The sequence below is a fragment of the Euleptes europaea genome, chromosome 13 (assembly GCF_029931775.1).
Source record: "Euleptes europaea isolate rEulEur1 chromosome 13, rEulEur1.hap1, whole genome shotgun sequence".
Classification (NCBI taxonomy): Eukaryota; Metazoa; Chordata; class Lepidosauria; order Squamata; family Sphaerodactylidae; genus Euleptes; species Euleptes europaea.
The window spans coordinates 50,073,069-50,095,554 of NC_079324.1; positions in this window are offsets into that span (position 1 = coordinate 50,073,069).

Genomic DNA, 22,486 nt, shown 5'->3' on the forward strand with positions numbered 1-22,486 from the left:
AACAGGATGAGGCCGATTATTACTGTTTCTGTTATGCTAGTGGTGGCAAGTACACAGTGATACAACCCCATGAGGAAGTGAGACAAAAACCTCCCTGCAGCAGATGTGCTTTGCACTGGTTGTGCTTGGTTGATGCAGCGGCTGAGTCTCCTGTGACTGGTCTGGTTTACTAGATGCGAGAGATGACGGTGCCATCCATGAGCCTGGTATCAGGCGGTGCATAATGCTGAAGGGATGTGAAACACAGTGAGGGTCTAAAAGCAGAAGAGTGGTGGTAATGTGTTTGTGTGTGTGTGTGCTGAACCCACCTCCCACCTGCAGCCTTTTCCTTTGCAACCCCGTCCCCACTTGCTCTTATTCGAACAGGGATCATATGTCTCAAAACCCTCTGGAAATGGTGTAGGGAGCGTTCATTGCCCTCTTCCAGCCCCAGCTTCTCCACTTCAAACCACCCCTCCCTTTCTACCTATTTAGCTCTAACCTAAAGCACTAACCTAAAGCACAGGTCTGCCCCCATTATGACCAGAGAGGCTCCTTTTCTACTAGGAATTCCTAGGATACTAGGGAGTTTCCTGGAATGTGAATACTGATATAGCCCCAGCTGAGTCCAAAGCAGCTCATTTGTCACAAAGGGTCCAGCCTCAGCAAATGAACTGATGCAGCAGCTAAAGACCGGGAGAATACTGCTGACCCAACTGGTCTTGTTATCCTCTGTGCATGCAGAACCAAGGATTCTTCCAGCACTTCGATTTATCTAAAGAAAATGCTAACTAAATAACAACCCCCCCCCCATGCCAATGAAGGGCTTTTTTCTCAATTGTTAAAAAATTGGTAGTTGCTAGATTGCTATAGTGTTAAAATGCCATACTGGTTGCTACTAATTTTTATTCCCAAAAGCTGTTTGGTGGCATGGGGCAATTGTAGGCATGAATGGACCCTGAGGGAAAATAGTCCCAATGCTGGTTGTGAAGTTGAAGAATCTGCACCTTCCTGTTCATACCATGCCCAAAAGACTGAGTCCAATCTTTTCAGCAAGATTCTACCAAGGCAGGTTTTGAGGGGAAATTTGATGAAGCAGGGGAAAGCCTGGAAAGTGAATGATTGCAAGACAATTTTGTGTAGAAGTGGAAAAAACCACAGGGCAGTTTGGGAGGTGGAGTAAAAAGCCAGTATGGAAACAACCTTTATTTAACACCAGGTGAGGGGGGGAAAGGTGTACACAGGGCCAGGGAAGGACTCAACGTATGCCACTCAGCAGGCGAGGGAAAGGGGCAGATGACAGGAGCAGGAGAACAGCAGCTGCCTGACTTATTTCCTCACCTGAGCAGGGCAGTTGCAATGAAAAGAGTCACCTAAGGAAACTGTGCCCAAGCAAATAGGGGTGAGTGGCTCCCCTGTCCCTCTCCCCCAGTACATACATGGACTTCATGGTCCACTCAGCCCTCCCACTCCACTACCTCCTCACATTAGAACACCCCCCCAAGAATTAATGTTCTTGAAATAATTCAGGAAATTAAATAATGTGATAGATGGATCCCCTGTCACAAGATGGACCCCCCCCAATCACAGAATTTCAGTTTCTTTAATGTGACAATATCTAAATGCTTTCATTGTAGCAATCATGGCCAACGGAATTTCAAACACTGTTTTATCACAAGGATGCAGAATTAACATTTATAAGGATGTTATTCAGAGCCCTGGGAGGATATTTGCAACAGGCCCTGAACGCCTCTGGAGGGAAATGAGATCTGGTAGCAGCCAATGAGCTTTGGCCATATTAGCATATAGGGATACTTCTTAAAGTTTAGGGAATTGAAATGGAACCCAGCTGAGGAACTGAGTCTGGGATTCTTCTCTCCAGCAGCCTCTTTGTCCAAGGAAGCTGGGAATCTCTCACCATGGCCAAGGCCTTGATGCTCTTCCTAATTTTCACTTATTATTGGGGTAGGATGAAAACTTAACTAAAATACCTAATTAGTTTATTTTTGTAACTTTCTGTTTCTCCCTCTTATAGCAACACGGACGATTCTGTCACTGCGATCCACCCATTCCACTTAATTTGTGCTCCTGATTTTGTTTCCAGGTTGCGATGCTCAATTAAAACTGACTCAGCCGTCCTCTCTGTCGGCTTCCATTGGAGAGACTGTTAAGATCTCATGTAAAAGAAGCAGCGGGAGCATAAGCAGCTACTCTAACTCCTGGTACCAACAGAAGCCCAGCAGTACTCCGATAATGCTCATATATACAGATGATGACAGAGCCTCGGGCATCTCCGAACGATTCTCAGGTTCTCTTGACAGCTCCGCCAATGCCGCTGTCTTTACCATCTCCAGTGTCCAAGCAGAGGATGAGGCCGATTATTACTGCGCATCTTATGACGGCAGCTATCAGCCCACGATGATACAACCCCACGGGGAAGTGAGACAAAAACCTCCCTGCAGCAGATGTGCTTTGCACTGGTTGTGCTTGGTTGACGCAGCAGCTGAGTCTCCTGTGACTGGTCTGGTTTACTAGATGCGAGAAATGATGAGCCATGTGCTGAACCCACCTCCCACCTGTAGCTTTTTCCTTTGCAGCCCCGTTCCTCCTGCTTTTTTTCTAACAGGGCTCATATACATCTCACAGCCCCCTCAAAATGGTGTGGGGAGCATTCATTGCCCTCTACCAGCCCCAGCTTCTCCACTTCAAACCACCCTTCCCTTTATACCTATTCAGCTCTAATCTAAAACACAGGTCTGCCCCCGTTATGACCAGAGAGGCTCCGAGGAATTTCCTGGAAAGTCAATATTGATATAGTCCCAGTTGGGACTTTGGCTCAGTTCAGACGTCACACAAAACCATAAACTCAAGTAATTCACTTTATTAAGACCAATGAAAATGACCCAAAAGAGGATATGTCCTTTCATCTAGTGAAGCTGAAATATACGTATGCTGTCAGAGTCAGACAAAAATGGTTGATTGTGCATATTGTGATAATCATGTATAGAGTGCTCTCTTGGTACAGGTGGGAACAGTGCCAGAAATTTAGTTACAAAACCTTTGTGTGTAAACTTGCTATCAAAAACACAAAAGGTTCTGTATGCAGGAGGCACTATGTTGGTGGCCAGGAGGTGTCACTGTTACCCCACAGCTAAAGTTTTTGATTTAAGAAAAGTCACCATTTGCTTTTGCGAATTCGAGGAAGTTGGTTTTTATATGCTGATTTTCTCTACCTTTTAAGGAGAATTAAACTGGCTTACAATCACATTCCCTTCCTCCCCCCACAATTGACACCTTGTGCGGTAGGTGAGACTGAGAGAGCTTGAAGAGAACTGGGACTAGCCCAAGGTCACCCAGTTGGCTTCATGCGTAGGAGTGAGGAAACCAACCCGGTTCTTCAGATTAGAGTTCACCGCTCTTAACCACTACAAAACGCTGGTTCTAAGAGTGATCCAGCGTGGTTTAGAGAGGCAAGTGAAGAGAAGGACTGTGAAAAGGCTTCAGGTGTGCCTCAGAGCAGGGGAGAGATGGGGTGAAGGACTGGACTAGGGGGAAAAGCTGGCAGGAGAAGCCGTAGCTGCCTCATCTTCCAAGTCAGCCATAGGAACCTTGAGGCTTTGGCCTAGTAACAGCCACTGAGGGCTGAGTTTGGGTTTGTTCAATTTTTAAAACGTTAAGGCTGCGTTTAATGTTGGAAATGAGAGGGGTAGTAGCTAAAGGTGGCAAGGTGTACCTGGGAAGCCCTTATCCCTCATCACGGGTTATTTAAATGATGTTTAAATGGCAGCACCATCTTTGTGGAGGCCACAAGGACCCCGTCACGTTTTGTTTGGCCCTAAGTTCAAACTCAGAGCAAATTCATTGCCATCATCTTTGTGGATTCCCAAAGATGGGCAGAAAGAAGGAAGACTTCCCACGATGGACATATACATTTTTTTGTTGCTGTTGTTTTAATCCAAGACTCAAATTGGTCAGGATGTAAGTAATGTGACTGAAAGAGGTTTTCACCTGAAAACGCACGTTCAGAACATTTTAAGCAACATGTCCCAGACTAAAAAACTGTGGTCTGTCTGTCTGCCCACCACTTTTTATTCTGCTCTTCCTCCAAGGAGAACAGAAGACAAATCATAGGATTGTCCCATCACCTTTTTAATGCATGCTTCTGCCCATCTTCATCTTTTCATGATCTTGCTTGTGGAAACGTGAGTCAGCTGTCCATGAACATCTCCTAGTGAAGGCTACATTTCCCACGGCCACATTTTCATTCTGGAATAAATCAGGGCCATTCTCAGTACTTTATGCAAATCTGTCCCACGGTCATGGGCTCTACTGGAGGGTAGCATACTCCCTACAGAGACATTAAGCTATAATGTAGCTAATGATCGCTGAATACATTTGCATGGGAGGAGGACCCTTGTTGTGTGGTGGGGGATTTAATACAGGAGAGAGGGAGAAGGTGCCATCTAGTGATCTTTGTGCTCCAGAAAGGCCTTTAGGGAACTCAGGATGGGCTGGACTCTGTATTTCCTGGCTCTTTTCTGTTACTGCTCAGGTAAGGTCAATTGGCACAGTCTTGTAGATCAACAGGGAAGCAATTTCTACTGCATAGGAACATAGTGTATGCTATTTGAAATAAGGCAGAAGTCACAGGGATGGATGGATCCCACCCGTTTTTTCCATTCCATCTCCCCTCTTTCGACTCATTACTGTTTCCTTCATCCTGCATGGCTTTTGTCCATGCAGATCTCACAGTCCCCAGCAAAGTCTTTCTGGTGGTCAAAGGGAACCCCTTCCTCTTCCTTTCATCTGTGGAAAGCCAGCATGGTGTAGTGGTTAGGAGCAGTGGACTCTAAACTGGAGAACTGGGTTTGATTCCACATGAGCGGCGGACTCTAATCTGGTGAACCAGGTTGGTTTCCCCACTCCTCCACATGGGTGACCTTGGGCTAGTCACAGTTCTCTCCAAACTCTCTCAGCTCCACCTGCTTCACAAGGTTCCTGTTGTGGGGGGGAAGGGAAGGTGGTTGTAAGCCACTGTGAGACTACTTTCAATAGAGAAAAGCTAAAGGAGTCTTCTTCTTCTTGTTCTTCGTTAATTTTTGTACAGGTGTCAGTTCACAGGCGACTTTGACTCAGCCTCCTTTCCAGTCCGCGTCCCCAGGTCAAACGACTAAGCTCTCCTGCACAGCCCATGGTAGTGTAACTTCCACTCACTGGCTCCAGCAAAGACTTGGACGAGGCCCTCGCTTGGCGCTCTATGGAGCCAGCACTCGAGGCGGAGGGATCCCGGACCGGTTCACTGGTTCGAAGACTGGCAACGTTCACTATTTAGTCATCGCCAACCTCCAGCCTGAAGATGAGGCTGAGTATTACTGTACTGCATGGGATAGCAGCGGTAGGCAGTCCCACAGTGGTAAACTCTGATGGGGAACTGAGACAAAAACCTTCAGCCTTCCTCCCCAGATTGGGGCATACAGAATTATTACAGAATTTCATCTGATCTGTGCCTGAAGATGGTTGAACCATATTTACTCAATGGATTGGATCCAACCAGCTTTTCTGCTGATGAACAAGGGGGTGTATGTCTCCTTTGACCACCAAAAAGGTTATGCTGGGGATCATGGGACCTTCATGGACAAGAGCCATGTGGGATGGGAACAAGAGATTGAGCTGAAAAGCAGGCCAGGGCCCTCCCATTTCTGTTACTTTAGAAGTACTGTATAGCACAAACTCTGGAGGTGACATATAATTACAACTCATAATAAAATACACAATAATTATCAACTTCTACTAAGGAGGCTACTAAGCAATGGACAGCTACAAAGGAAACTAAAATCTTACAGTTGAACCATAAAAGAATAAAAGCTGTAGCAATACTGTCCTTAAAGATGTCAGAGTGGTGTAGTGCTTAAGAGCGGCAGACTCTAATCTGGTGAACTGGATTTGTTTCCCCGCTCCTCCACATGAAGCCTGCTGGGCGACCTTGGGCTAGTCACACTTCTCTCTGAACTCTCTCAGCCCCATCAACCTCACAAGGTGCCTGTTGTGGGGAGAGGAAGGGAAAGCGATTGTAAGCCGCTTTGAGACTTTTTAAAGTTAGAGAAAACCAGGGTATAAAAACCAGCTTTTCTTCTTTTTCTTGTTCTTGTTCTAATTCTAATTCTTGGAATTCGCAAAAGCAAATGCTGACTTTTCTTAAATTAAAAACTATAGCTGTGGCATAACAGTGACGCCTTTTTTACATTGAGAGTAGTTCAGCAGTGGAATCGGCTGCCTAGGGAGCCTGGGAGCTCCCCCTCATTGGCAGTCTTCAAGCAGCAGTTGGACGAAGACTTGTCAGGGATGCTCTAAGCTGATGTTGCATTGAGCAGGGGGTGGTATGGCCCTTTCCAACTGTATGATTCTTACATGGGAGGTTCAGCCTCATTCTGATTGGCTGAATAGCCCAGGGAGCTGTGATTGGTGGGGGAGGCACATTTTGCTCCTTTAAAGAGGGAACCAGAGAATCCCAGGCAGAGACCCCATTGCCTCACTCAGCATGCAGACAATGCCCGGACTCCTCCCCATGGCCTGGGCCCCTTCTTGGTCCAAGCTGAAGACGATGCTGATTATTATTGCTCTACCTGGGGTGCCAGCTCATACCACAGTGTTGCAAGGAGATGGGGAAGCAAGTCAAAAACTTGAGCTGTGGCATGATGACCCCTCCTCCCTATGAAAGTTAAGGCAGGGAACAGTTAACCACCAGACCATGGCTCAGAATCAGCCGCACAACGTTCCACGCTCTACTTCACCACTGTCACAAGTCTTCCTTTGACGGCAGTCAGAAACTCCACATCCTCTGCACCAGGAGTCCCGTTCAAGAGGAACACTGTACTGGCCTTTTATCCACAATGTCTAGATTCCAGTTCAAGCAGCCCAATCTTTCATTTTGCAGACAGGTGCCATCCGGACACCTGGAAACAGACAGTAGTTATTTCGGCTGCATGGGTTGGTTTCTCCCTCAGGAAAACGGCTGATCTGAAAGGCCAGCCAGCTGAAAACCACAACCCCCACACCCCTCGTGTTAACAAAAGTAGTCATGGATGGTCCCTGCCACAAGGTGCAGCTATTGTGTTGCTGGCACTCAAGCTTGAATCCTATTTCCCAAATGGTGCGGCTCCTGGAGGGCAGTGGCCATCAATGCCGTCAGGGCTCCTGCTGCCTCTAATGATGGCAAGGCAGGCAAATCTCCCCCCAGTGTTTCCCTTCCCCATTTTCCCATACTGGGAAAAGCTTTGCCTGTTGAATGTCTGCCTGCCTTGCAGTAACAAAGGCAGTAGAAGCCAAGCAGACAGATTCAAATAACATGATGTTCAGAGGCAGCCTTGCCGTGAGCCTCAGGGGTTGGGGGAGATGAAATGGCAAACTCGTGCTGTGCCAGTTTTTAAATACCAAGTCAGGTATCATTGGCTCTTCTTGAAGAAGCTGCCTTATACCAAACCAGACCATTGTCCCATCAAGGCCAGTACTGTCTACTCGGACTGGCAGAGGCTCTCCAGGGTCTCAGGTAGGAATCTTTCACATCGCCTCTTACATGGTCCTTTTAACTGGAGGTGCCGGGTATTGAACCTGGTACCTTCTCCATGCCAAGCAAATACTCTACCACTGAGACACAGACCCTCCCTTTGTAGTTCCTCCCCCTTTCCTCATGACTGGGGAAGAGCCTCCGATAATGATGGAAAGTCTGAATCCCATTGACCTTGAGCAGGAAAGAAAACTATTGCCAATGGGAGGGCTTCTGTAAATTTGCTCTCAGAGCCATCACAAATCAGAGGAGCCATGCTTCATTCCTAAAACGAGAGGTGACAGGACTAATCTATGATCTATGAGCCAGAAGTCTTGTTCCTACAGTCCAAACTGACCCAGCTGGCTTTGTTATCCTCTATGCATATAGAACCATGGATTCTTCTAGCACTTCGATTTCTCTAAAGAAAGCACTTAACTAAATACCCACCCACCCCAATGCCAATGAAGGGCTTCCCCCCCCCCCCGCTATTAAAATTTTGGTAGTTGCTAGATTGCAAAAGTGTTAAAACGCCATACCGGTCACTACTAATTTTTATTACCAAAAACCATTGCATGGGGCAATTGTATGGGGCCACTGTAGGCATGAATGGATCCTGAGGGAAAATAGTTCCAGTATGGCTTGGGAAGTGGAAGAATCTGCACCTTCCTGTTCACACCATGCCCCCAAACCTCCCTGCAGCAGATGTGCTTTGCACTGGTTGTGCTTAGCTGATGCACCGGCTGAGTCTCCTGTGACCAGTGGAGTTAACTAGACGTGAGAGATGACGGTGCCACCCATGAGCCATGTATCAGGCAGTGAGTCATGCTGAAGATATGTGAAACAGTGTGAGGGTCTTAAAGCAGAAAAGTGATGGTGTGTGTGTGTGTGTGCTGACCCACCTCCCACCTGCAGCGTTTTCTTTTTCAACTCTGTCCCCACCTGCTTCTTTTCAAACAGGGCTCATATACATCTCACAGCCCCCTCAAAATGGTGTTCATTGACCTCTATCAGCCCCAACTTCTTCTCTTAAAACCACCCCTTCCCTTGATACCAATTCAGCTCTAACTTAAAACACAGGTCTGCCCCCGTTATGACCAGAGAGGCTCCTAGGAATTTCCTGGAACCAGAATATTGATATAGTCCCAGTTGGGACTTTGGCTCAGTTCAGACCTCCCACAAAACCATAAAGCCATGTAATACCCTTTATTAAGACCAATGCAAAATGCCCCCAAAGCGGATATGTGCTTTCATGTAGTGAAGCTGAAATATGCGTATGCTGCCAGATTCAGACAAAAATGGTTGATCGTGCATACTGTGATAATCATGTATAGAGTGCTCTCTTGGTACAGGTGGGGAAAGTACCGAAAATGTAGCTACGAAAAAGGGCCTTTGTTTGTAAACTTTCTATCAACAAACACACAGGTGATGTATGCAGGAGGCACTACGTTGGTGGCCAGGAGGTGTCACTGCTACCCCACAGCTAAAGTTTTTGATTTAAGAAAAGTCACCATTTGCTTTTGTGAATTCGAAGAAGAAGAGTTGGTTTTTAGATGCTGATTTTCTCTGCCTTTTAAGGAGAATTAAACTGGCTTACAATCTCCTTCTCCCCACAACTGGTGCCTTGTGAGGTAGGTGAGGCTGAGAGAGTTCTAGGAGAACTGTGACTAGCCCAGTGTCACCCAGCTGGCTTCATGTGTAGGAGTGGGGAAACCAACCTGGTTCTTCAGATTAGAGTTCACCGCTGTTAACCACTACAAAATGCTGGCTCTAAGCGTGATCTAGTGTGGTTTAGAGAGGCAAGTGAAGGACTGTGAAAAGGCTTCAGGTGTGCCTCAGAGCAGGGGAGAGATGGGGTGGAGGACTGGACCAGGGGGGAAAGCTGGCAGGAGAAACCGTAGCTGCCTCATCTTCCAAGTCAGCAGCAGGTCTGAAAACACAGTAGGAACTTTGAGGCTTCAGCCTAACAACAGCCTCTGAGTGCTGGGTTTGGGTTTGTTCAATTTTTAACATGGTAAGGCTGCGTTTAATGTTTAAAATGAGAGGGCAGCAGCTAAAGATGGCAAACTGTACTCGGGAAGCCCTTATCCCTAATCACGGGATATTTAAATGACTTTAAAATGGCAGCACCATCTTTGTGGTGGCCATGAGGACACTATCACGTCTCCCTTGGCCTTCAGTTCAAACCCAGAGCAAATTCATTGCCATCATCTTTGTGGATTCCCAAAGCTGGGCAGAAACAATGGGTGAAAACGCATGGGAGGTTTTGCCTTGGATTTGCCGCTCTATAGATGCACATTTCCCCCATCTGAATTTTCAAAACTCTGCATGGGGGATTATTTTTTAGTTTTGAGAATTTGGCTGGGGAAAATGTGCATTTAGAGTGGCAAATCCAAGGCAAAAACCTCCCATGCTTTTTTGCCCAATGAAGACTTCCCATGATGGACATATACATTTTTTTTTGGTTTCTTGTTGCTCTTATTTGAATCCACAACTCAAATTGGTCAGAATGCAAGTAATGTGATTGAAAGAGGTTTTCACCTGAAAACGCATGTTCAGAAGATTTTAAGCAAAATGTCCCAAAGTAAAAAAAAAGTAATCTGTCTGTCCACCACTTTTTATTCTGCTCTTCCTCTAAGGAGAACAGAAGACAAATCATAGTGTTGGGTCTCATCACCTTTTAAATGCATGCTTCTGTCCCTTTCATCTTTTCAGGACCTTGCTTGCGGAAAACATGTGTCAATTGTCCGTGAACATCTCATGAAGGCCACATTTTGTACAGCCACATTTTCATTCTGGAATAAATGAAGGCCATTCTCAGTACTTTTAACAATATCCTTTATGCAAATCTGTCCCCTGGTCATGGGCTCTACTGGAGGGGAGCATATTCCCTACAGAGACATCATGTAGCTAATGATCACCGAATACATTTGCATGGGAGGAGGACCCTTGTTCTGTGGTGGGGGATTTAATACAGGAGAGATGGAGAAGGTGCCATCTAGTGATCTTTATGCTCCAGAATGGCCTTTAGGGAACTCAGGATGGGCTGGACTCTGTATTTCCTGGCTCTTTTCTGTTACTGCTCAGGTAAGGTCAATTGGCACAGTCTTGTAGACCAACAGTGAAGCAGCTTGTACTGCATGGGAACATAGTGCATGATATTTGAAAGAAGACAGAAGTCACAGGGATGGATTTTCCATTCCACCTCACCTCTTTCCAATCATTACTACATCCTTCATCCTGCATGGCTATTGTCCATGCAGGTCTCATGGTCCCCCAGCACAGCCTTCTTGGTGGTCAAAGGGAACCCCTTCCTCTTCCTTTCACCTGTGGAAAGCAAGCTTGGTGTAGTGGTTAAGAGTGGTGGACTCTACCCTGGAAAACTGGGTTCGATTCCCCGCTCCTCCATATGAAGCCTGCTGGGTGACCTTGGGCCAGTCACAGTTCTCCCAGAACTCTCTCAGCCCCACCTGCCTCACAAGGTCCCTGTTGTGGGGGGAAGGGGAAGGGAAGGTGGTTGTAAGCCACTTTGAGACTCCTTTCGGTAGAGAAAAGCAAAAGGAGTCTTCTCCTTCTCCTCCTCCTTTTTGTTTGTTCTTTTTTGTACAGGTGTCAGTTCACAGGCCACTTTGACTCAGCCTCCTTTCCAGTCTGTGTCCCCGGGACAAATGACTAAGCTCTCCTGCACAGCCCATGGTAGTGTAGCCCACACTCACTGGCTCCAGCAAAGATATGGACAGGGCCCTCGCTTTGCGCTCACCGGGGCCAGCACTCGGGGAGAAGGGATCCCGGACCGGTTCACCGGTTCCAAGACTGACAACGTTCACTATTTAGACATCGCCAACCTCCAGGCTGAAGATGAGGCTGAGTATTACTGTACTGCATGGGATGGCAGTAGTAGCCAGTCCCACAGTGGTAAACTCTGATGGGGAACTGAGACAAAAACCTTCAGCCTTCCTCCCCAGATTGGGGCATACAGAATTATTACAGAATTTCATCTGATCTGTGCCTGAAGATGGTTGAACCATATTTATTCAGTGGATTGGATCCCACCAGCTTTTCTGCTGATGAACAAGTGGGGGGGGGGTCTGTCTCCTTTGACCATCAAAAAAGTTATGCTGGGGATCATGGGACCTGCATGGACAAGAGCCATGTGGGATGGGGACAAGAGATTGAGGTGAAAAGCAGGTCGGGGCACTCCGATTTCTGTTACTTTAGAAGTACTGTATAGCACAAGAGAGGGAGAGGACAACTAGGAGGAGACTCTAAATGGTAACACAAATACAGAGTGCTAGCTGTACAAATCCAGCTAGAAGAGGATGCTCTTTTAGATTTGTTGGTGGCCATGTGGTTACTACTCCGAGAGAGAAGTTTGATACCCCCTGGGAGTAAGGGAAAGGGGCAGCATCGCTGAACAGAGAATTGGGACAGCTGCAGGGTTTTTCTGGCCTCTCAGGATCCTCAGGAATGAGGCTCGCGAGTCTTGTTTCTTCACAAACGTGCTTAGGATTGCAGTCTTACAATGCAATCCTTAGCAGAGTTACACCGTTCTGAAGTCAGCAGGCTTAGAAATGTGTAACTCTGTTTAGGATTGCTCTGTAAGATTGCAGCAGTCCTAAGCACACTCATGGGGAATAAAGCCCATTGAACTCAATGAGCTTTACTTTGGCAAATACATGCTTAGGAATACACAGCATCATTCATGATTTCCTTAATGAAAATATAGTACAAAAGTCTCAACAGCAGACGTTGGAATAATCCAGTTCTCCCCCTTACCTCTTAAGGAACATACTTCTCTTAGCTTCAGACAAGGAGTGTCTAATTGTCTGCTTTCCTTCCTATATAAATGCTTCAAACCAACCCCCCTCCTCCACCTTCCTGCCTAGATGGATGCCGAGGACCTATCGAGTTGCCATATCTGGAGGAGGGCAGGGAGCTGTTCCGGTTGGCAGCGGAGGATAGAACTTGCAATAATGGGTTTAAATTACGGGTGGAAAGGTACTGGCTGGATATTAGGATTCCCCCCGCCCCTACAGTGACAGTAGTTCAGCAGTGGAATCAGCTGCCTAGAAAGGTGGTGAGCTCCCCCTCACTGGCCGCCTTTAAGCAGTGGCTGGACAAACACTTGTCATGGTTACTTGGTCTAGGCTGATCCTGCATTAAGCAGGGGTTGGACCAGATGGTCTGTATGGCCCCTTCCAGCTCTATGATTCTTACCTGGGAGGTTCAGCCACATTCTGATTGGCTGAATAGCTCAGGGAGCTGTGATTGGTGGTGGTGGGGGGGAATTTTGCTCCTTTAAAGAGGGAACCAGAGAATCCCAGGCAGAGACCCCTGTTCTAACTCAGCATGCAGACCATGCTTGGACTCCTCCCCATGGCCTTGGACCTGGTCCTCTTCTTGGTCCTCACTTACCCCTCAGGTAACCAAGGGAGCAGAGCCCATGTAACTCTGAGCTGATTTTAGCACCATATTCCCCTGTAGCCTCTCTATAGGCATGAATCCATTTCTCTTTCTCTCATGGCTTCTGTCTCCCTCGCAGGTTCCACCTCTCAGCCTGTGTTGACTCAAAGGCCAGCAGTATCCTTCTCCCCGGGGGAGACTGTGCATCTTCCCTGTGCCATGCCCTCTGGGTACAGCATTGGCAATTACCGAGTGCACTGGTATCAGCAGATATCGGGGGGTGTCCCGCTGTTTCTATACCAGTATTACTCCAGTAGTGACCGAAGCAGGGGCTCAGGGATCCCAGGGAGATTCACCATCTCCCCTGTTGCTTCCAACAACCTCTGGAATTTAGTCATCACAGGAGTCCAAGCTGAAGACGATGCTGATTATTATTGCTGTGCCTGGGATGTCAAGAGCAGCTCCTACCACAGTGCTGGAGGGAGATGGGGAAGCGAGACAAAAACCTGAGCTGCGGCATGATCCCCCCTCCCTCTGAAAGTGCAGGCAGGAAACAGTTAACCACCAGACAGTGGCTCCGAATCAGCTGCACAACGTCCCATGCTCTGCTTCACCACTGTCAGGAGTCTTCCTTGGACGGCAGCTAGAAATTCCACAGCCTCTGCACCAGGAATCCCGTTCAAGAGAAACATTGTGTGGGCCTTTTATCTACGATGTCTAGATTTCATTTTGAGCAGCCCCCCATCTTTCATTTTGCAGACAGGCGCCATCCGGACACCTGGAAACGGACAGCAATTATTTCCGCCGCATGGGTTGGTTTCTCCCTCAGGGAAACCGCTGACCCGAAAGGCCAGTCAGCTGAAAACCGCAACCCCCACACCCCTCGTGTTAACAAAAGCAGCAATGGACAGTCCCTGCCACAAGGTGCAGCTATTGTGCCAGCGTGGTGTAGAGGTTAAGAGCAGTGGTTGGAGCGATGGAGTCTGATCTGGAGAACTGGGTTTGATTCCCCGCTCCTCCACATGAGCAGCGGAGGTTAATCTGGTGAACTGGGTTTGTTTCCCCACTCCTACACACGAAGCCAGCTGGGTGACCTTGGGCAAGTCATAGCTCACTGAGAGCTCTCTCAGCCCCACCTACCTCACAGGGTGTCTGTTGTGGGGAGGGGGAGGGAAGGAGATTGTAAGCCGGTTTGATTCTTCCTTAAGTGGTAGAGAAAGTCGCCATATAAAAACCAACTCTTTTTCTTCCTCTTCTTCTTGTGTTGCTGACAGTCAAGCTTGAATCCTATTTCCCAAATGGTGCAGCTCCTGGAGGGCAGCGGCCATCGATGCCGTTAGGGCTCCTGCTGCCTCTAACAATGGCAAGGCTGGCAAATCTCACCACAGTGTTTCCCTTCTCCATTTTCCCATACTAGGAAAAGAGTTGCCTGTTGAATGCCTGCCTGCCTTGCAGTTTCAAAGGCACTAGGCAGTAGATGCCAAGCAAACTGACTCAAATTACATGATGTTCAGAGGTAGCCTTGCCGTCCGTGAGCCTCAGGGGTTGGGGGGAGATGGAATGGCAAACTCGTGCTGTGCCAGTTTTTAAATACCAAATCAGGTATCACTGGCTCTTCTTGAACACATGAAGCTGCCTTATACTGAACCGGACCATTATCCCATCAAGGTCAGTACTGTCTACTCAGACTGGCAGAGGCTCTCCAGGGTCTCAGGTAGGGGCCTTTCACATCACCTCCTATATGGTCCTTTTAACTGGAGATGCCGGGGATTGAACCAGGAACCCTCTCCATGCCAAGCAGATACTCTACCACTGAGCCAGAGCCCCCCCCCCCCCCGGGCAGAGCCTCCGATAATGATGGGCAGTCTGAATCCCATTGACCTTGAGAAGGAAAGAAAACTATTGTCAATGGGAGGGCTTCTGTACATTTGCTCTCAGAGCCATCACAAGTCAGAGGAGCCATGCTTCATTCCTAAAACGAGAGGTGACAGGACTAATCTATGATCTGGGAGCCAGAAGTCTTGTTCCTTCAGTCCAAACAGACCCAGCTGGCTTTGTTATCTTCTATGCATACCAAACCATGGATTCTTCTAGCAGTTCGATTTCTCTAAAGAAAGGGCTTAACTAAATATTGACAACCCCAGTGCCAATGAAGGGCTTTTTTTCCTCGGCATTAAAATTTTGGTAGTTGCTAGATTGCTATAGTGTTAAAATGCCATACCGGTTGCTACTGTTTTTTATTCCCAAAAACCCTTGCATGGGGCAATTGTATGGGGCAACTGTAGGCATGAATGGACCCTGAGGGAAAATAGTTCCAATGTGGGCTGTGAAGCTTAAGAATCTGTACCTTCCTGTTCACGCCATGCCCCAAAGAGTGAGCCCAATCTTTACAGCAAGATTGTACCAAAGCGGTTTTGAGGGGAAATGTGATGAGGTGGGGGAGAGCCTGGAAAGTGAATGACTGCAGGACAATGTAGTGTGGAAGTCGGGGGGGGGGGAATGGGCAATTTGGGAGGTGGAGTAAAAAGACTGTGTGGAAACAACCTTTGTTTAACATCAGGGGGGGGGGGGGAGAGAAGGTGAACCCAGGGCCAGAGAAGGACTCCAGATATGCCACTCAGCAGGGAAGGGAAAGTGGCAGATGACAGGAGCAGGAGAACAGCAGCTGCCTGACTTATTTCCTCAACTGAGCAGGAGAATTGCAATGAAAAGATTATCATAAGGAAACGGTGCCAAAGAAAATAGGAGTGAGCAGCTCCCCAGTTCTCATCATTCTTGAAATAATTCAGGGAGTTAGATAATGCAATAGGTATCGCGCTCCCAATCATAAAGATTGGGCTTCTTTGTTGCAGAATCAAAATGCTTTCTTTCTAGCAGTCATGGCTGGTAGATGTTCAAAGTCTGTCTTATCTCAAGGATGCAAAATTAACCTTTTAAAGTATCGTATTCAGGGTTGTGGGAGGAGATTTGCAGCAGGCCCTGAATGCCTCTGGAGGAAAATGAGTTAGCTGTGGAAGCCATTGAGCACTGACCATATTTGCATATAGGGATATTTCTTAAAGTTGGAGCTTGAAATGGAGCTCAGCCGATGAATTACATTTGGGATATCTCTAACCAGCAACCTCTTTGTCCAAGGAAGTTGGGAATCTCTCATCATGGCCAAGGCCTTGATGCTGTTCCTGGTTCTCACCTATTTTTTTGGTAGGATGGAGACTTAACTAAAAGACCTAATTAGCCAACTTTCCTCACTTTCTGTTTCTCCCTTTTAAAAGCAACACTAATTATTCTCTCACTGTGATCCCCCATTCCACTTAATTTGTGCTTCTGATTTTGTTCCCAGGTTGCGATGCCCAAGTCACAATGACTCAGCCATCCTCTGTGTCGGCTTCCATTGGAGAGACTGTTAAGATCTCATGTAGAAGAAGCAGCGGGACCATAAGCAGCTACTATAACTCCTGGTACCAACAGAAGCCCAGCAGTGCTCCAATAATGCTTATATACTCAGATGATGACAGAGCCTCGGGCATCTCCAACCGATTCTCAGGGTCCCTCGACCGCTCCGCCAATGCCCTTGTCTTAACAATCTCCAATGTCCAAGCAGAGGATGAGGCTGATTATTACTGTTTGTCCAGTGACAGCAGCTATGAGCACACGATGATAAGACCCCACGAGGAAGTGAGACAAAAACCTCCCTGCAGCAGATGTGCTTTGCACTGGTTGTGCTTGGTTGATGCACCGGCTGAGTCTCCTGTGACTGGTCGGGTTAACTAGATGCGAGAGATGACGGTACCACCCATGAGCCTTGTATCAGGCTGTGTGTCATGCTGAAGGGATGTGAAACACAGTGAGGGTCTAAAAGCAGAAGAGTGGTGGGGTGTGTGTGTTTGTGCTGAAGCCACCTCCCACCTGCAGCCTTTTCCTTTGCAAACCCTGTCCCCACCTGCTTTTTTTCAAACAGGGCTCATATACATCTCACAGCCCCCTCAAAATGGTGTGGGGAGCGTTCATTGCCCTCTACCGGATCCAGCTTCTCCACTTCAAACCACTCCTTCCCTTTATACCTGTTCAGCTCTAACCTAAAACACAGGTCTACCCCCATTATGACCAGACAGCCTCCTAGGAATTTCCTGGAATGTAAATATTGATATAGCCCCAGCTGAGTCTGTGGTTCAGTGCAGATGTCACACAAAACCATAAACCCATGTAATACTCTTTATTAAGACCAACATAAAATGACCCAAAAGAGGATATGTGCTTTCATGTACTGAAGCTGACATATACATATGCTGCCAGATTCAGAAAAAAATGATTGATTGTGGATACTGTGACAATTATGTTTAGTGTGATGTCTTGGTAAAGGTGGGAAAAGTGCTAGAAATGTAGCTACAAACAAGAGCCTTTGTGCACAAACTAGCTATCCAAAAACACAAAGGTTATGTATGCAGGAGGCACTATGTTGGTGGCCAGGAGGTGTCACTGTTACCACACAGGTAAAGTTTTTGATTTAAGAAAAGTCACCAGCTGCTTTTGTGAATTCGAAGAAGAAGAAGAGATGGTTTTTATCTGCTGATTTTCTCTGTGTTTTAAGGAGAATCAACCCGGCTTACAATCTCCTTCCCTTCCTCTCCCCACAACTCATACCTTGTGAGGTAGGTGAAGCTGAGAGAGCTTGAAGAGAACTGTGACTAGCCCAAGGTCACCCAGCTGGCATCATGTGCAGGAGTGGGGAAACCGACCCTGGTCTCCAGTTTAGAGTTCACCGCTCTTAACCACTACAAAACGCTGGCTCAAAGAGTGATCTAGCGTGGTTTAGAGTGGAAAGTGAAGAGAAGGACCATGAAAAGGCTTCAGGTGTGCCACAGAGCATGGGAGAGATGGGATGGAGGACCAGACCAGGGGTGGGGAAGCTAGCATAAGAAGCCGTAGCTGCCTCATCTTACAAGTCAGCAACAGGTCTGAAAACCCAGCAGGAACTTTGAGGCTTCAGCCTAGCAACAGCCAGTGGGTGCTGGGATTGCGTCTGTTCAATCTTTAAAACATTAAAGCTATGTTTAATATTTATAATGACCTGGGCAGTAGCTAAAGGTGGCAAGCTTTACCCAGGAAGCCCTTATCCCGAATCACGGGATATTTAAATGACTTTAAAATGGCAGCACCATCTTTGTGGTGGCCATGAGGACACCGTCGCGTCTCATTTGGCCCTGAGTTCAAACCCAGAGCAAATTCATTGCCATCATCTTTGTGTGTTTCCCAAAGCTGGGCAGGAAACAGTGAAGATGAACATATATTTATTTATTTGGTTTCTTGTTTCTGTTATTTGAATCCAAGACTCAAATTGGTCAGGATGCCAGTAATGTGATTGAAAGAGGTTTCACCTGAAAACTTATGTTCAGAACATTTTAAGCAACATGTCCCAGACTAAAAAAAGTGGTCTATCTGTCTGAACGCCACTTTTTATTCTCCTCTTCCTCCAAGGAAAACAGAAGACAAATAATCGGATTGGATCCTATCACATTTTTAATGCATGCTTCTGTTCCTTCATCTTTTCATGAACTTGCTTGTGGAAAACATGTGTCAGTTGTCCATGATCATCTCCTAGTGAAGGCTACATTTCCCACTGCCGCATTTTCATTCTGGAATAAATCAGAGCCATTCTCAGTACTTTCAACAGTCTCCTTTATGCAAATCTGTCCCCTGGTCACGGGGTCTACTGGAGGGTAGCATATTCCCTACAGAGACATGATGCTATAATGTAGCTAATGATCGCCGAATACATTTGCATGGGAGGAGGACCCTTGTTGTGTGGTGGGGGATTTAATACAAGCGAAAGGGAGAAGGTGCCATCTAGTGATCTTTGTGCTCCAGAAAGGCCTTTAGGGAACTCAGGATGGGCTGGACTCTGTATTTCCTGGCACTTTTCTGTTACTGCTCAGGTAAGGTCAATTGGCACAGTCTTGTAGACCAACAGTGAAGCAATTTCTACTGCATAGGAACATAGTGTATGATATTTGAAAGAAGAAAGAAGTCACAGGGATGGATCCCACCAGTTTTTTCCATTCCATCTCACCTCTTTCCACTCATTACTACATCCTTCATCCTGCATGGCTATTGTCCATTCAGATCTCATGGTCCCCAGCACACCCTTCTCACGGTCCCCAGCACAAACCACCAAGAAGGGTGGTCAAAGGGGACCCCTTCCTCTTCCTTTCACCTGTGGAAAGCCAGAGTGGTGTAGTGTTAAGAGTGGTGGACTCTAACCTGGAGAACCAGGTTCAGTTCCCCACTCCTCCATATGAAGCCTGCTGGGTGACCTTGGGGCAGTCACAGTTCTCCCAGGACCCTCTCAGCCCCGCCTGCCTCACAAGGTGCCTGTTGTGCGGGGGGGGGGGGGAAGGGAAGGTGGTGTAAGCCACTTTGAGAGTGGAGTTTCTTTTCCTCTCCCTCCTTTTTGTTTGTTCTTTTTTGTACAGGTGTCACTTCACAGGCCACTTTGACTCAGCCTCCTTTCCAGTCTGCATCCCCGGGACAAACGACTAAGCTCTCCTGCACAGCCCATGGTAGTGTAACCCACACTCACTGGCTCCAGCAAAGATATGGACAGGGCCCTCGCTTTGCACTCTATGGGGCCAGCACTCGAGGAGAAGGGATCCCGGACCGGTTTACCGGTTCCAAGACTGGCAACGTTCACTGTTTAGACATAGCCAACCTCCAGGATGAAGATGAGGCTGAGTATTACTGTACTGCATGGGATAGCAGCAGTAGCCTGTCCCACAGTGGCAAATTCTGAAGGGGAACTGAGACAAATACCTTCAGTCTTCCTCCCCAGAGTGGGGAATACAACATTATTACAGAATTTCATCTGTTCAGTGCCTGAAGATGGTTGAACCATATTTACTCAGTGGATTGGATCCCACCAGCTTTTCTGCTGATGAACAAGGAGGTGTCTGTCTCCTTAGACCACCAAAAAGGTTATGCTGGGGATCATGGGACCTGCATGGACAAGAGCCATGTGGGATGGGGACAAGAGATTGAGCTGAAAAGCAGGCTGGGGTCCTCCCATTTCTATTAATTTAGAAGTACTATGAAGGACGAACTCTGGAGGTGACATATAATTACAACTCGTAATAAAATACACAATAATTATCAGCTTCTACTAAGGAAGCCTCTAAGCAATGGACAGCTACAAAAGAAACTAAAAACTTAACAGTTGAACCATAAAATAATAAAAGCAGTAGCAATACTGTCCTTAAAGATGTCAGCATGGTGTAGTGGTTAAGAGCAGCAGACTCTAATCTGGAGAACTGGGTTTGATTCCCCACTGCTCCACATGAGCGGCGGACTTTAATCTGATGAACCGGGTTTGTTTCCCTACTCCTCCATATGAAGCCTGCTGGGTGACCTTGGGCTAGTCACAGTTCTCTCTGAACTCTATGAGCCCCACCTACCTCACAAGTTGTGAGGAGAGGAAGGGAAGGTGATTATAAGCTGGTTTGAGATTCCTTTAATGTAGACAAAATCAGGGTATACAAACCAGCACCTCCTCCTCCTCCTCTTCTTCTCCTTTTTGTTTATTAAACTTCTGATATTTTGAATGCTTGAGCCCTGCTCTCTGTCAACTCATCATGGCTATTCAGTGTTGCTATCCAAAAAGCAGTAAAGGGGAGGGGCAGCTGGTGAGCTCATCAGCCTTTAAGCACAATAGTTCAAAATCAGAAAAGTCTGAGTTATCATTCCCATTCTAAGGGCGAAAACGCACGGTCGCTTTATCCTCCTTTAATCCCTGTTTCAGCCAGGACTGAACACGCATCAGGCGAAACGGATGCGTTCGATCCTGGCTGAATCCTGGCTGAAACAGGGATTAAAGGAGGATAAAGCGACCGTGCGTTTTCGCCCAAAGTTGTTCGGGTGAAGCGGGGGACAGGAAGGCTAGGTGGAGACCTCAGGCCCGAGGGCCAAATGCGGCCCCTGAGGACATTTTTTGTGTCCCTCGGGAGCTCTGGGGCCCTGCTGCGGAGGCGGGACTCAAGGTGGCCCTCCCCGAGGGTGTTCCTGGGGCCGCAGCTTACAGTGGCCGCTGTGGGGCCCTTTGGACCTCCTCTCGCCGACTGTCAGCTGTGGGTCGGTGAGAGGGGAGGGGGAGGGACGCTTCCCCCAAGGCTGCCCCCTACAGCCGCGGCATGCAGGAACGCCGCGGTACATTGTAAGCCCCTCACGCTGCCTGTCGGCTGTTGAACAGCGAGGGGGGGGGAGAGGCTGGTGACTCCCAGCGGCAGAGCATGCATGCGGGAGCCAATCGGGCTTCAGGGAGGCCTTTTGTGGACTGGGGCATGGAGACTGGGGCCCGGTCATGCGGGGCCGGTGTGCGCGGCTGTGTGTTTGGGGGTGGGGGGGGGAAGGCTTTTCTCTCTTTTCTTCCTCTTTTTCTGTCACTCTCCTTTCTCTTTTTCTGTCACTCTCCTTTCTCTCCCTCTCTTTCACCCTCTTTTTCTGTCTCTTTCCTTCCGTCCTTTTCTTTCTTTCCCTCTGTCCTTTACTTTCTTTCTCCCCCTCTCTCCATTTCTTTCTCCCTTTCTCTTTCTCCCTCCCTCCTGTTTCCTCTTTCTGTGTTTTCCTTCCTCCCTTCCTCCCTTGCCGATCGCTGCGCCCCCCTGGCACCTCGTTTGCTCGGGCCCACCGCTGGCTGCCCTCCCGCCTGGGAGGGGGGAGCGGGGGCGCCCTGCAGGCCTTCTCTGTGTGGCCTCCCCTGGGGTTGCCAGCCTCCAGGTGATGGCTGGAGACCTGGCAACCCTAGCCTCTCCCACCCACACCGGGAGATCTACACCTGGTATGGCCCCCGAATGATGTTATGAATGTGCAAATGGCCCTTGGCAGGAAAAAGGTTCCCCACCCCTGCTCTAAACAGTAACACAAATACAGAGTGCCGGATGTACAAATCCAGCTAGCAGGGAATGTTCTTTTAGATTTGTTGGTGGCCGTGGTTACTATTCAGAGAGGAGTTTGGTACCCCCTGTGAGAAAGGGATAGGGGCAGCATTGCTGAACAGAGAATTGGGACAGCTGCAGGGTTTTTCTGGCCTCTCAGGATTCTTGGGAATGAGGCTCGTGAGACTTGTTCCTTCACAAAAGTGCTTAGGATTGCAGTCTTACAATGAAGTCCTTAGCAGAGTTACACCGTTTTGAAGTCAGCGGGCTTAGTAATACACAGCATCATGCATGATTTCCTTAATGAAAATACAGTACAAAAGCCTCAACAGCATACGTTGAAATAATCCAGTTCTACCCTGTACCTCTTAAGGAACTTACTAGCTTCAGACAAGGAGAGTCTAATTGTCTCCTTTCCTTCCTACATAAATACTTCAAACCAACCCGCCACCCTGGCTCCACTTTCCTGCCTAGATGGATTCCCAGGACCTGTTCAGTTGCCATATCCGGAGGATGGCAAGGAGGTGTTCCTGTTGGTGACAGAGGATAGAACTCGCAATAATGGGTTTACATTATGGGCAGAAAGGTACCGGCTGGATATGAGCTCCCCCTCACTGGCAACCTTTAAGCAGTGGCTGGA